We start from the raw sequence: 13,254 nt of genomic DNA, 5'->3' as shown, positions 1-13,254 counted from the left end.
TCCCCAACACACCCAATACAATGGCAAATTGTATAGGTGCACTAGTTCGGTTAAGAGATGGTGATAAAAGTGTAATATTGATGGTAGAAATATTTTTTTATAATCTGAATAAATAAAAACAGCAAGGTAGAAAATAGTAAACGGGCACAGAAATGGTATTGCAATGTTTGAAAATGAGGCCTAGGGTCCGTACTTTTGCTAGTGCAATCTCTCAACAATGCTAATATAATTGGATCATATAACTGTCCGTCAACGTGCAACGAAGAATCACTCCAAAGTTCCTATCTAGCGGAGAGCATACGAAGAAATTATTTGTAGGGTACGAAACCACCTCAAAGCTATTCTTTCCGATCAATCTATCCTAGGGTTCGTACTAAAATAACAACAAGCTATTCTTTCCGATCGATCTAACCAAGAGTTCGTACTAAAATAACACCGAAGCAAATTCAGATTCATAATACTCAATCCAACACAAAGAACTTCAAAGAGTGCCCCAAGATTTCTACCGGAGAAACAAAGACAAGAACGTGCATCAACCCCTATGCATAGATTACCCCAATGTCACCTTGGAATCCGCGAATTGAGTGCCAAAACATATATCAAGTGAATCAATACGATACTCCATTGTCACCATGAGTATTCAATTGCAAGACATATATCAAGTGTTCTCAAATCCATAAAAGTATTCAATCCAATAACAACGAAATCTCAAAGGGAAAAACTCAATTCATCACAACAAGATAGAGAGGGAAAAACACCATATGATTCGACTATATTAACAAAGCCCGCGATACATCAAGATCGTGACATCTCAAGAACACGAGAGAGAGAGAGAGATTGAACACATAGCTACTAGTACAAACCCTTAGCCCCGAGGGTGGACTACTCCCTCCTCATCGTGGTGGCCGCCGGGATGATGAACATGGCCACCAGAGATGATTCCCCCCCTCTGGCAGGGTGCCAGAACGGGGTCTAGATTGGTTTTCGGTGGCTACAGAGGCCTGCGACGACGAAACTTCTGATCTAGGGTTATTTCTGATGGTTTCTCTATTTATAGGATTTTTTGGCGTCGGTTTCACACGAAGATGGGCCTCGAGGTGAGCACAACCCACCGGGGCAAGCTAGTGCCACCAGGCGCGCCCTGGTGGGTTGTGCCCTCCTCGTGGCTCTTCTGGCCTTCCTACAAATCTCCGGGGGTCTCTTTTGTTCCAAAAAAATCATCAAAAAGTTTTAGCTCATTTGGAGAACTTCCATTTCTGCACAAAAAACAACACCAAGGTAGTTCTGCTGAAAACAGCGTTAGTCCGGGTTAGTTCCATGCAAGTCATACCAAAACCATATAAAATTGTTGTAAACATGGCATGAATATTTCATAAATTATAGATACATTTGAGACGTATTAAGGTGCTTGTTCCACGCGGCTGGGCAAAGACCAGCCCCTCGTATAACACGGAATAAATCACCAACGATTTGTAGTATAAGACTAAGTCACCGAACCGCTGACCAGCTCTCGCCATATCATGACAGTCAGTTTTCGGCTTTATCTACTGAGATATTTGACCAGACGAACCAGAAATACAATCACAATAGTTCCCCCTTTACGACCTTAGCCGAATGAGCGGAACGTAAGGTGGTAAGCACAGGAGTCGGGCAACCCAACTATAGACCAAAGACATGATTCGGAGCCGATGCATATAGTGCGACATTCGGGATGCCGAAGAGTACCCTATAGGTGTTCAAACTTGAGAACATGCGGGGCCGAATACAGCCCCTGGTGTTTAAGACCGGATTAAAGCACGTGTGGCAATCTAAAGTGAGGAGGGGATACAGATGACAAAAGAAGTAAGTACCAAACAAAAGTGGTAATCAACTGTTTCCTTTAAATCGTGTATAATACGTCAAGATGTGCTATTACAGATGATGCCATGAGTATTAAGGCTATGTTACATGCTGAAATTTTGTACAAGGGAAAGCTTTACACAGGGCCGAAAACGTGGTGGTCTTGAAGATCCCAGTGGTGCCCTGCCGCACGTCTGCACCGTTTCTCCTTGGTGAGAAATCCTTTGAGAGGGAAAGGCGATGGTCATCTATAAGAAAGAGGAGCCCGGAAAACAGCTCTTGCATGACCATGGGATAGGTAGGTTTTTAATGAACCTGTAAAAAAAGAAAAAGGAGAAAGAAAGTTAAGGTCCGAATAGGGTCAAGCCGTACTATATACCTTTTCCGCAGTATGCCTCCGACGCTGCCCAAGGCATTATAAGTGTGTAATTATGCACACACAGTATGTATGTCGCAACCTTATGGGGCGATCGGCGGAGGCTAAATGTAACGCCCCGGACACACCCGCCGGTGGTAGTTACTCCTGGCCATCTTGAAACTACTCCAAGATGAGCATGCTTAACTTTGGAGTTCTTTCCGAATGGGCTCCCGGAAAAGAAGGAATTCCTTATTGATATGAGTAGTCTATCATCCCTAATAAGCCAAGCTATCACACTAAACTGCTATTCAAGCGCTGGTTCCGCTAAGGTGTCGTCCTGTAGCATAGACCGGACTCGCTTGGTAGTGTCAGGGGTCTAAATGACCGATGAGTTGTTCGGCTTAATGAGGTTGTTCCATACCTCGGCTGCAAGGGCTGTAGTGTGCTCCTCAGTACGGAGGGAGCGCTCCATATTTCCATTGACTATGATGACATCGTGCGGTCTAGGCATTTTGAGCTTTAAATAAGCGTAATGTGGGACTGCATTAAAGTGGGCAAAAGCGGTCCGCCCGAGCAGCGCGTGATAACCACTGCGGAAAGGGATGATGTCGAAGATCAAGTCTTCGCTTCGGAAGTTATCCGGAGAACCGAAGACTACTTCCGATGTTGGGGAGCCCGTACAGCGAGCCTCCACGTCGGGTATAACTCCTTTAAAGGTAGTATTTCTAGGCTTAATTCTTGACGGTCAATACCCATCTTACGGACACTGTCTTGATAGATCAGGTTCAGACTGCTGCCGCCGTCCATAAGGACTCTAGTGAGATGGTATCCATCGATGATGGGATCAAGTACCTGGGCCGCCGAAACTCCATGACGGATACTAGTTAGGTGGTCCCTGTGATCGAAGGTGATCGGACAAGCCGACCATGGGTTGAATTTTGGGGCGACAGGCTCTACGGCGTAGACGTCCCTTAGTGTGTGCTTGCGCTCCCTCTTTGGGATATGTGTGACATATATCATGTTCACTGTTTTCACCTTAGAGGGAAACTTCTTTTGTCCCCCTGTGTTTGGAGGGCAAGGCTCGTCATCGTCCTCACTTTGAGGCCCTTTCCCCTTGTGTTTGGTATTTAATTTACTGTCTGTTTAAAAACCCAACAGTTTCTGTTGGAGTGGTTGGCAGGCTTGTCAGGAGTGCCATGAATCTAGCAAGGCATATCTAGTATTTTGTCCAAGTTGGATGGACCGTCTCTATTACCTTTGAATGGCTTCTTCCACTGACCGGGTTTGGAGCTGCTGAATCCGGCTTTTACCGCTGTATCCTTAGTTTCTTTGTTATTGTTCCAACGCTTGTTTTTTGTTACGTCGTGGCCTTCCATTGCCATCCCTGGCTTTAGAGGTGCCGGGGTCACTAGTGCTATTGCTTCGATGAGCTAACCAGCTATCTTCTCCCACGCAGAAGCGGGTCATAAGTGCATTAAGAGCTGCCATAGTTTTTGGCTTTTCTTGACCGAGGTGTCGGGTGATAACCCACAAGTATAGGGGATCGCAACAGTTTTTGATAAGTAAGAGTGTCGAACCCAACGAGGAGCTAAAGGTAGAACAAATATTCCCTCAAGTTCTATCGACCACCGATACAACTCTACGCACGCTTGACGTTCACTTTACCTAGAACAAGTATGAAACTAGAAGTACTTTGTAGGTGTTGTTGGATAGGTTTGCAAGATAATAAAGAGTATGCAAATAAAAAGTAGGGGCTGTTTAGATAAAGAAACAATAAAGTAAATATAGCGATTGTGGAAAAGTGGTGGTAGGATTTGCGAAATTGTCCCTTAAGCAATTGACTACTTTACTAGACCGATAGCAAGTATTATGTGGGAGAGGCCACTACTAGCATGTAATCCCTTACTTGGAATTCTATGCACTTATGATCGGAACTATTAGCAAGCATCCGCAACTACTAATGTTCATTAAGGTAAAACCCAACCATAGCATTAATATATATTGGTCCCCCTTCAATCCCGTATGCATCAATTTCTATGCTAGGTTGAAGCTTCTATCACTCTTGCCCTCCAATACATAGTCCTATCAACATACAACTAACCCTATGGTGTGATCCATGCGCACACTCATATGATGGGCACCAAAGGACAGCAACATAACCACAAGCAAATTAAATCAATCATAGCAATTCATCAACCACCGATAGGACAACGAAAATCTACTCAGACATCATAGGATGGCAACACATCATTGGATAATAATATGAAGCATAAAGCACCATGTTCAAGTAGAGGGTATAGCGGGTTGCGGGAGAGTGGACCGCTGTAGATAGAGGGGGGAAGGTGATGGAGATGTTGGTGAAGATGGCGGAGGTGTTGGTGAAGATCGCGGTGATGATGATGATGATGATGATGGCCACGGCGGTGTTCCGGCGCCACCGGAGGAGAGGGGGAGAGGGGCCCCCTTCTTCCTCTTCTTCCTTGACCTCCTCACTAGATGGGAGAAGGGTTTCCCCTCTGGTCCTTGGCCTCCATGGCATGGGAAGGGCGAGAGCCCCTCTGAGATTGGATCTATCTCTCTGTTTCTCTCTAGTTCTGCGTTCTTAGATTCTTCCCTTTCACCGTTTCTTATATTCTCGGAGATCCGTAACTCCGATTGCGCTGAAATTTTAACATGATCTCTATCCGGATATTAGCTTTCTTGCGGCGGAAGAAGGGCTCCAACCGCCTTACGGGGTGGCCATGAGGGTCAGGGGCGTGCCTGACACCCTGGGGCGCCCCCCTACCTTGTGAGCCCCTCGAGCATCATCTCGCGTGGATTCTTCTTCCCAAAAGTCATATATATTCCAAAAAAATCTCCGTCAGTTTTTATTCCATTTGGACTCCGTTTGATATGGATATTCTGCGAAACAAAGAAACATGCAACAATTAGGAACTGGCACTGGGCACTGGATCAATATGTTAGTCCCAAAAATAGTATAAAAAGTTGCCAAAAGTATATGAAAGTTGAATAATATTGGCATGGAACAATAAAAAATTATAGATACGACGGAGACGTATCAGCATCCCCAAGCTTAATTCCTGCTCGTCCTCGAGTAGGTAAATGATAAAAAAGATAATTTTTGATGTGGAATGCTACCTAGCATAATCTTGATCATATGTCTAATCATGGCATGAATATTAAGACACGAGTGATTCAAAGCAATAGTCTATCATTTGACATAAAAACAATAATACTTCACGCCCACTAATAAAGCAATCATGTCTTTTCAAAATAACAAGGCCAAAGAAAGTTATCCCTACAAAATCATATAGTCTGGCTATGCTCCATCTTCACCACACAAAATATTCACATCATGCACAACCCCGATGACAAGCCAAGCAATTGTTTCATACTTTTGACATTCTCAAACCTTTTCAACTTTCACGCAATACATGAGCGTGAGCCATGGACATAGCACTATAGGTGGAATAGAATATGATGGTGGAGAAGACAAAAAGGAGAAAATAGTCTCACATCAACTAGGCGTATCAACGGGCTATGAAGATGCCCATCAATAGATATCAATGTGAGCGAGTAGGGATTGCCATGCAACGGATGCACTAGAGCTATAAGTGTATGAAAGCTCTAACTGAAAGTAAGTGGGTGTGCATCCAACTTGCTTGCTCATGAAGACCTAGGGCATTTGAGGAAGCCCATCGTTGGAATATACAAGCCAAGTTATATAATGAAAATTCCCACTAGTATATGAAAGTGATAACTCAAGAGACTCTCTATATGAAGAACATGGTGCTACTTTGAAGCACAAGTGTGGTAAAAGGTAGTAACATTGCCCCTTCTCTCTTTTTCTCTCATTTTTTGTTTTCCTTTTTTTATTTTTTGGGCCTTCTCTTTTTTTCTTTTTTTTCGTCCGGAGTCTCATCCAAACTTGTGGGGGAATCATAGTCTCCATCATCCTTTCCTCACTGGGGCAATGCTCTAATAATGATGATCATCACACTTTTATTTACTTACAACTCGATATCTAGAACAAAGATATGACTCTATATGAATGCCTCTGGCGGTGTACCAGGATGTGCAATGATCTAGCGTAGCAATGACATAAAAAAATGGACAAGCCATGAAAACATGATGCTAGCTATCTTACGATCATGCAAAGCAATATGACAATAAATGCTCAAGTCATGTATATGATGATGATGGAAGTTGCATGGCAATATATCTCAGAATTGCTATGGAAATGCCATGATAGGTAGGTATGGTGGCTGTTTTGAGGAAGGTATATGGTGGGTTTATGGTACCGGCGAAAGTTGCGCGGTACTAGAGAGGCTAGCAATGATGGAAGGGTGAGAGTGTGTATAATCCATGGACTCAACATTAGTCATAAAGAACTCACATACTTATTGCAAAAATTTATTAGTCATCGAAACAAAGTACTACGCGCATGCTCCTAGGGGGATAGATTGGTAGGAAAAGACCATCGCTCGTCCCCGACCGCCACTCATAAGGAAGGCAATCAATAAATAAATCATGCTCCGACTTCATCACATAACGGTTCACCATACGTGCATGCTACGGGAATCACAAACTTCAACACAAGTATTTCCACAGTCCACAACTACCCACTAGCATGACTCTAATATCACCATCTTTATATCGCAAAACTATTGCAAGGAATCAAACATGTCATATTCAGTGATCTACAAGTTTTATGTAGGATGTTATGACTAACCATGTGAATGACCAATTCCTGTCATCTCTCTAAATAGATATAAGTGAAGCAAGAGAGTTTAATTCTTTCTACAAAATATATGCCCGTGCTCTAACAAATATAAGTGAAGCAAAAGAGCATTCTACAAATGGCGGTTTCCTATATAAAGAGAAACAGGCAATCCAAACTTCAAATGATATAAGCGAAGCACATGAAGCATTCTATAAATCCATACTCAAAAGATATAAGTGAAGTGCATAGAGCATTCTATAAATCAACCAAGGACTATCTCATACCAGCATGGTGCATAAAATAAAAAAAATGAAAACTAAATGCAAAAGACGCTCCAAGATTTGCACATATCGCATGAACGAAACGAATCCGAAAACATATCGATACTTGTTGAAGAAAGAGGGGATGCCTTCCCAGCATCCCCAAGCTTAGATGCTTGAGTCTCCTTGAATATTTACTTGGGGTGCCCCGGGCATCCCCAAGCTTGAGCTCTTTCCTCTCTTCCTTCTTCTCACATCGAAACCTTCTCAATCATTGAACACTTCATCCACACAAAACTTCAACAGAAAACTCGGTAACATCCGTTAGTATAATAAAGCAAATCACTACTCTAAGTACTGTTGAAAACTAATTCATATTTTTTTGCGTTTTTTCTACTGTAATATAACTTTTTCATGGCTTAATCCACTGATATAAATTGATAGTTTCATCAAAACGAGCAAACTATGCATCAAAAACAGAATCTGTCTAAAGCAGCACAGTCTGTAGTAATCTGAACATTCACCATACTTCTGATACTTGAAAAATTCTGACAAAATTAGGAAAAATAAACAATTTTTATAGGAAGATAGTGCAAAAACAATCAGAACCATTTGACGTTCCAGCAAAAATGTAAAATCGCGCACTACAGCCAAAGTTTCTATCCTGCATCGTACAAACCATCAAGCAAATGTAAACATCCTAAAGGCAAACCTTGGCACATTATTTTTATAATACATTGGAATTGTACAAGGGGATAATTATTTTTGTTGAAAATTTTCTGTAATCAAGATTCACAAAGTTGCCGTGAGCATGAACAAAGTTCAAGGAGCTCTCCCACTTCAACAGTGCTTGTCTTTCTCACTTTCACTTTCCTTTTTGAAAAGTTTTGGGTTCCCCTCTTTATTTTTGTTGTTTTTAAACTATATGAAAGCACTCAATGGAAATAAATGACTCTCTAAAACTTCCGGGTTGTCTCCCTGGCAGCGCTTTCTTTAAAGCCATTAAGCTAGGCATATAGTGCTCAAGTAGTGAATCCACCCGGATCCCAAGGTATATCAAAGCCAATTTTAATTAACAATGATTTGTAATTTAGTACAAAGCAACATATATCAAGAAATGACGCAGTCTAACTCTCTTCCTATGCATCGGCATGTCATAAAAGAACAATTCATGCACACCTAGTAAAGGCCAATGCATAGTATAAACAGTTTCTTGCAATTTTATCATGTTGGAAACATAGAGAGGTGGAGATATAGTTCCTCTCTCATAATAATTGAAAGTAGGAGCAGCAAGCACATGCATATTATATTCATCAAAATCATCATGTGTAGTAGTAAAAGGCAACCCATCAATATAATCCTTAATAAGTGCAAACTTCTTCGATATAGTGTAGTCGGGAGAATTCAAAAAGATAATAGGACTATCATGCGTGGGTGCAATAGCAACAATTTCATGTTTAACATAAGGAACTATAACAAGTTCATCTCCATAAGCATAATTCATATTGGCATCTTGGCCATAAGCATAGCAAGCATCATCAAAAAGGGATATTTCAAAAGAATCATAGGGATCATAACAGTCATCATAGCAATCATCCTTCGGTAAGCACGAAGGGGAATTAAACAATGTATGAGTTGAAGAGTTACTCTCATTAGAAGGTGGGCACGGGTGATGAATCTGCTCTTCCTCCTTTTGTTCTTCGCTCTCCTCCTCATCTTTTTCATCCAATGAGCTCACAGTGTCATCAATTACTTCTTCCATAGACTCCTGCAAAATATTAGTCTCTTCTTGGACAGCGGAGTATTCCTCAATATATTTTTTAACATAGGTATTAGAAGCATAATTATCATAGCAATATTTAAGTATAGCAAAAATTTTAGATTTGTGAAAAGTAGCATCATACTTTTCAATCAAAGAAGCAATTTCATAAGCACCCTCAAAAGCAACAAATTCTTCAATTTGTTGAACATCATAGTAAATATAAACACCCTTAGCATACGAAGATACGATTCCATTATTACTAAACTCACATTGATAGGGAAGGTGTTTCTTAGGGTTTTCAGAACAACAAGTAAAATCATATATTTCACATAAATTCCAAGCATAGCATTGCAAATGTTGAATTTGACCCCATTATAGTTTCCCTTTTTTAGATATACGGTGTCGCACATAACAAGCATGCTCATCTAAAGATTTGCCCTCAACTAAGCTAGTTGGGGTTTCGGCACGAGCACAAAGGGATCGAAGATGATCCAATTAATAAGCTTCAGCAGTGTGATAGATTTTGAGTGGTTCTTCAACCATTGGTTCAATAGGTACAACTATTTTTTTTTGGTATTTTGCGTTTCCTACCCATAACTAAAGGTAGAAAACAACTAAGAACAGCAAATAAAAATTACTTAGTGATAAAGAAAACAAGCACACGCGAGAATATTCACCCCCACGCTATTGCTCCCCGGCAACGACGCCTGAAAAAGGTATTGATAACCCACAAGTATAGGGGATCGCAACAGTTTTCGATAAGTAAGAGTGTCAAACCCAACGAGGAGCTAAAGGTAGAACAAATATTCCCTCAAGTTCTATCGACCACCAATACAACTCTACGCACGTTTGACGTTCACTTTACCTAGAACAAGTATGAAACTACAAGTACTTTGTAGGTGTTGTTGGATAGGTTTGCAAGATAATAAAGAGTACGTAAATAAAAAGTAGGGGCTGTTTAGATAAAGAGACAACAAAGTAAATATAGCGAGTGTGGAAAAGTGGTGGTAGGATTTGCGAAATTGTCCCTTAAGCAATTGACTACTTTACTAGACCGATAGCAAGTATTATGTGGGAGAGGCCACTACTAGCATGTAATCCCTTACTTGGAATTCTATGCACTTATGATTGGAACTATTAGCAAGCATCTGCAACTACTAATGTTCATTAAGGTAAAACCCAACCATAGCATTAAGATATATTGGTCCCCCTTCAATCCCGTATGCATCAATTTCTATGCTAGGTTGAAGCTTCTGTCACTCTTGCCCTTGTCGGATTTCGGGTTCCGGCAGACCCTTGAGGTTCGGACACTGGGGTGCGCGTGGAGATTTTGCCTCCTACCTACCTGCACCCCTCCGCCTCGCTAAGATCTAAGCTATGGAAAGAACAGCACACAGAGACACAGGGTTTATACTGGTTCGGGCCACCGTTGCGGTGTAATACCCTACTCCAGTGTGTGGTGTGGTGGATTGCCTCTTGGGCTGATGATGATGAGAAATACAAGGAAGAACAACCTCGCGAGGGTCTGTTCTTGACTGGGGGGGATGAACTGCTAGGAGGAGTTCAGTCACCCTTCTCTCTCTCTCCGTGTGATGCTACATGATCTGATCCCAGCTTGTTTCTGGGTTGGCCGATTCTCTGTCCCCCCTACCCTGGGGGTGGCTAGTCCTATTTATAGGAAAAGGCCCTGGGCCTCTTCCCAAATATTGAGCGGGAAGGGCGCCAGCAATTGGCCATTTTAAAGGGGAACATCTGGTACACTTATCCTGACTAAAGCTGGTCCTCGCCTGCCAAAGACTCTGGTGATGACGCTGGCTTGGGCTCCACAATGACTTCCTCCCTGTCGTTGGACTGGTCTTGGTCTCGTTGCACCAAAACGGGTGCCTTTGCTTGATGCTCTCGCCTGCGCTTGCTCCCTTTGCACCAAAGAGGAAAGGAGGACACTGCGTGGCTGGCGCCCGCCTGGCGCCTTTGGTCGTCATGGCTTGCGTCACGGGAACCTCGTGAGGTACCCCGCCTTGATCTCTCTGCCTCCTCGCGAGCCAGCCTGATGAGGCCGTGCCTGAGGAAGCTCCGCATCGTCTGCCCCACGAGGCTTGGTCCCTCGCGAGGGTCTTGGGTCTGTGTTAATGAAGATGGGCCGTGCTAGGGCCCCCTTTGTGCCACGCCGCAGGCCACAGGCAGGCAAGTCTGGGGACCCCCGTTCCCAGAACGTCGACAGTAGCACACGGGCCCAAGGCGCGCCCGGACTTGGCCGTGCAGGGAGGCGGAAGGGCAAGGGCCAAGCGCCGCAGGCCCTAACAGCCTGTGGCCTTGGGCGCCACGTGGCGGTTGATTGGACGTGGGCGGCACTGTTCCCCCACGCCCCCCTTATTTTGCGCCATGCTAGGCGGACCCGTAGTCGTACACAGCCGCTCCCCTTTCTGTTGCTTGAGCGCCCTCTGTCCTTCCTCCGCTCGAACTCCAGCCTCTGTTTTCAACCCAATCTCAAACCTTCCCCCCTTCCCATCGCCATGGCTCCGACGAAGAAGGGAAGAGGGAAGAAACCCGTGCCTCCGCCTTGCCCGCCGCCGTTGGCGGCCCCCGCCGAGGGCTTGGGCAAGGTCAGCTCGGCTCTGGCCACTATCTTCAACGAATGCGGGAGGATGACGGCCTGGCTTGTGTCCTACTTCTCCATTGACAGGATAGTCACCGAGGTCCCGTATTTTGTCGACGCCCTATGGGCGGGTCTGGTTCCTCCCTTTTCTGATTTCTTCAATGCCGTGCTTTCCCACTATCAGATCCACATGATGCATCTGGGTCCTGAATCCATCACCCTCCTTTCGGTCTTCGCCTTTGTTTGCGAGGCTATGGTGGGCATCCTTCCTTCGGTTGCCTTGCTGCGCCACTTCTTCTCTCTGCGCCTTGTCAACCCTACCCAATGTTGGGCGTGCATGAGCTTCATTGCCGCGTCTGAGACAGCGGCCTCTGGGATTGACTTCAGGCTCCCTCTGCCCGCGGCTGGGTTCCGTGAGCGGTGGATGTATGTGGATGCAGGGGTGCCCAGCCCCCTGCTATCGGAGCCAACTTCACCTGTTGTCCCCAATTCGGGCTGGGGCCAGGAGACGCTTGAGAGCCCCCGGCTCGTCTTCGTCTGGCACCGCTTCGCGTTCTTAAGGTCGCTTGGCGTGACAGCGCCTAAGGTGGTGAAGGAGTTCCTGCTATGCCGTGTTGCTCCCCTCCAATGCCACTCCCGCCGGATGTGGGCCTTTAGCGGGCGCGATGATCGTATGAGGCTCCAGGAAGAGGACCTGACGCCTGAAGTGCTGAGGACAGTGCTCTTGACCCTGACTGGGGACCCCAACCCTGACAGCATCCAGCAGGGAGGGGCCTTGCTATACCTCTGCCAGAGCAGGGGCGATTTTGTGAAGCAGATGCCTATCTTTGATGAGTGGGGGTCGCGCCCCGCCGACCTCCAGGGGCCTCGCGAGAACCCAGTGATGGTGACTGCCCTTCCAGTCGGCCAAGGCGACTCTTCCTCAAGTGGCGGAGCAGGGAGGCATGAGGCGCCAGAGGCCGAGGGGGCTCCCGGCGGGGTGACAGCGCCGGGCGATGCTCATGAGGGAGCAGCTCTTGGGGCCCGTGCCGCTGAGGCTGAGGGTGACAAGGAGCTGCCCTCAGCGCCTGCGACTGAGGCCCCTGAGGCTCCAACTGCTTCTCTTGGCGAGGCGATTGGCAGCACGCATCAGGCAGGCGCCCCTGACGCATATCGCCTTGACGCTCCATCTTCGTCGCAGGTTGATCCCTGCGCTCAACTCTTGGGCCGCTTCTGCATGGACTTTGAGGCCCTCCGGAAGAGAAGGGAGGCCCTGGGCAACGATTATCCTTATCGCCTAATGAAGCATAGGAAGTACTTCACCACTGATGAGTAAGCCTTCTCCTTTCCCAGCTCCCGATCCTTCTGTTGCTTTTACTGACCCTTGCTCCGCAGGCCCCTTCCAGCCGAGCTCGCGGAGATGGCTGAGGTGCCGTCCCCCTTGGCTTTGCCCCCTCCACCGTCCTCAAGCGCTCCGAGCAGCAGAGCCCTTGTGGTGAGGGCGATCAGAGAGGCGAACCGTCTCGAGGCGCATCGTGGCCCTGCGCACCTCGCGATCCTCCTTCGCGGGCCTTCTCGTGGCATAGCAAGCCTGCCGTGGGCTTCTCGCCTGGTCGTGGACTGCGATTGGCTGAGGCACTCCCTGCGCTCTTCATCTAGCGACGGGCTGGCTCCAGGCCGGGCTTCTGGCGTGGCGTGCCCGGCCGTTGCAAGGGTGCCAGCCCCCTGCCCGAAGGG

Source organism: Triticum dicoccoides, chromosome 3A (genome assembly GCF_002162155.2).
Source record: "Triticum dicoccoides isolate Atlit2015 ecotype Zavitan chromosome 3A, WEW_v2.0, whole genome shotgun sequence".
Taxonomy (NCBI): Eukaryota; Viridiplantae; Streptophyta; class Magnoliopsida; order Poales; family Poaceae; genus Triticum; species Triticum dicoccoides.
The sequence above is the reverse complement of the archived record's forward strand: the minus strand, read 5'-3'. Positions refer to the sequence as shown.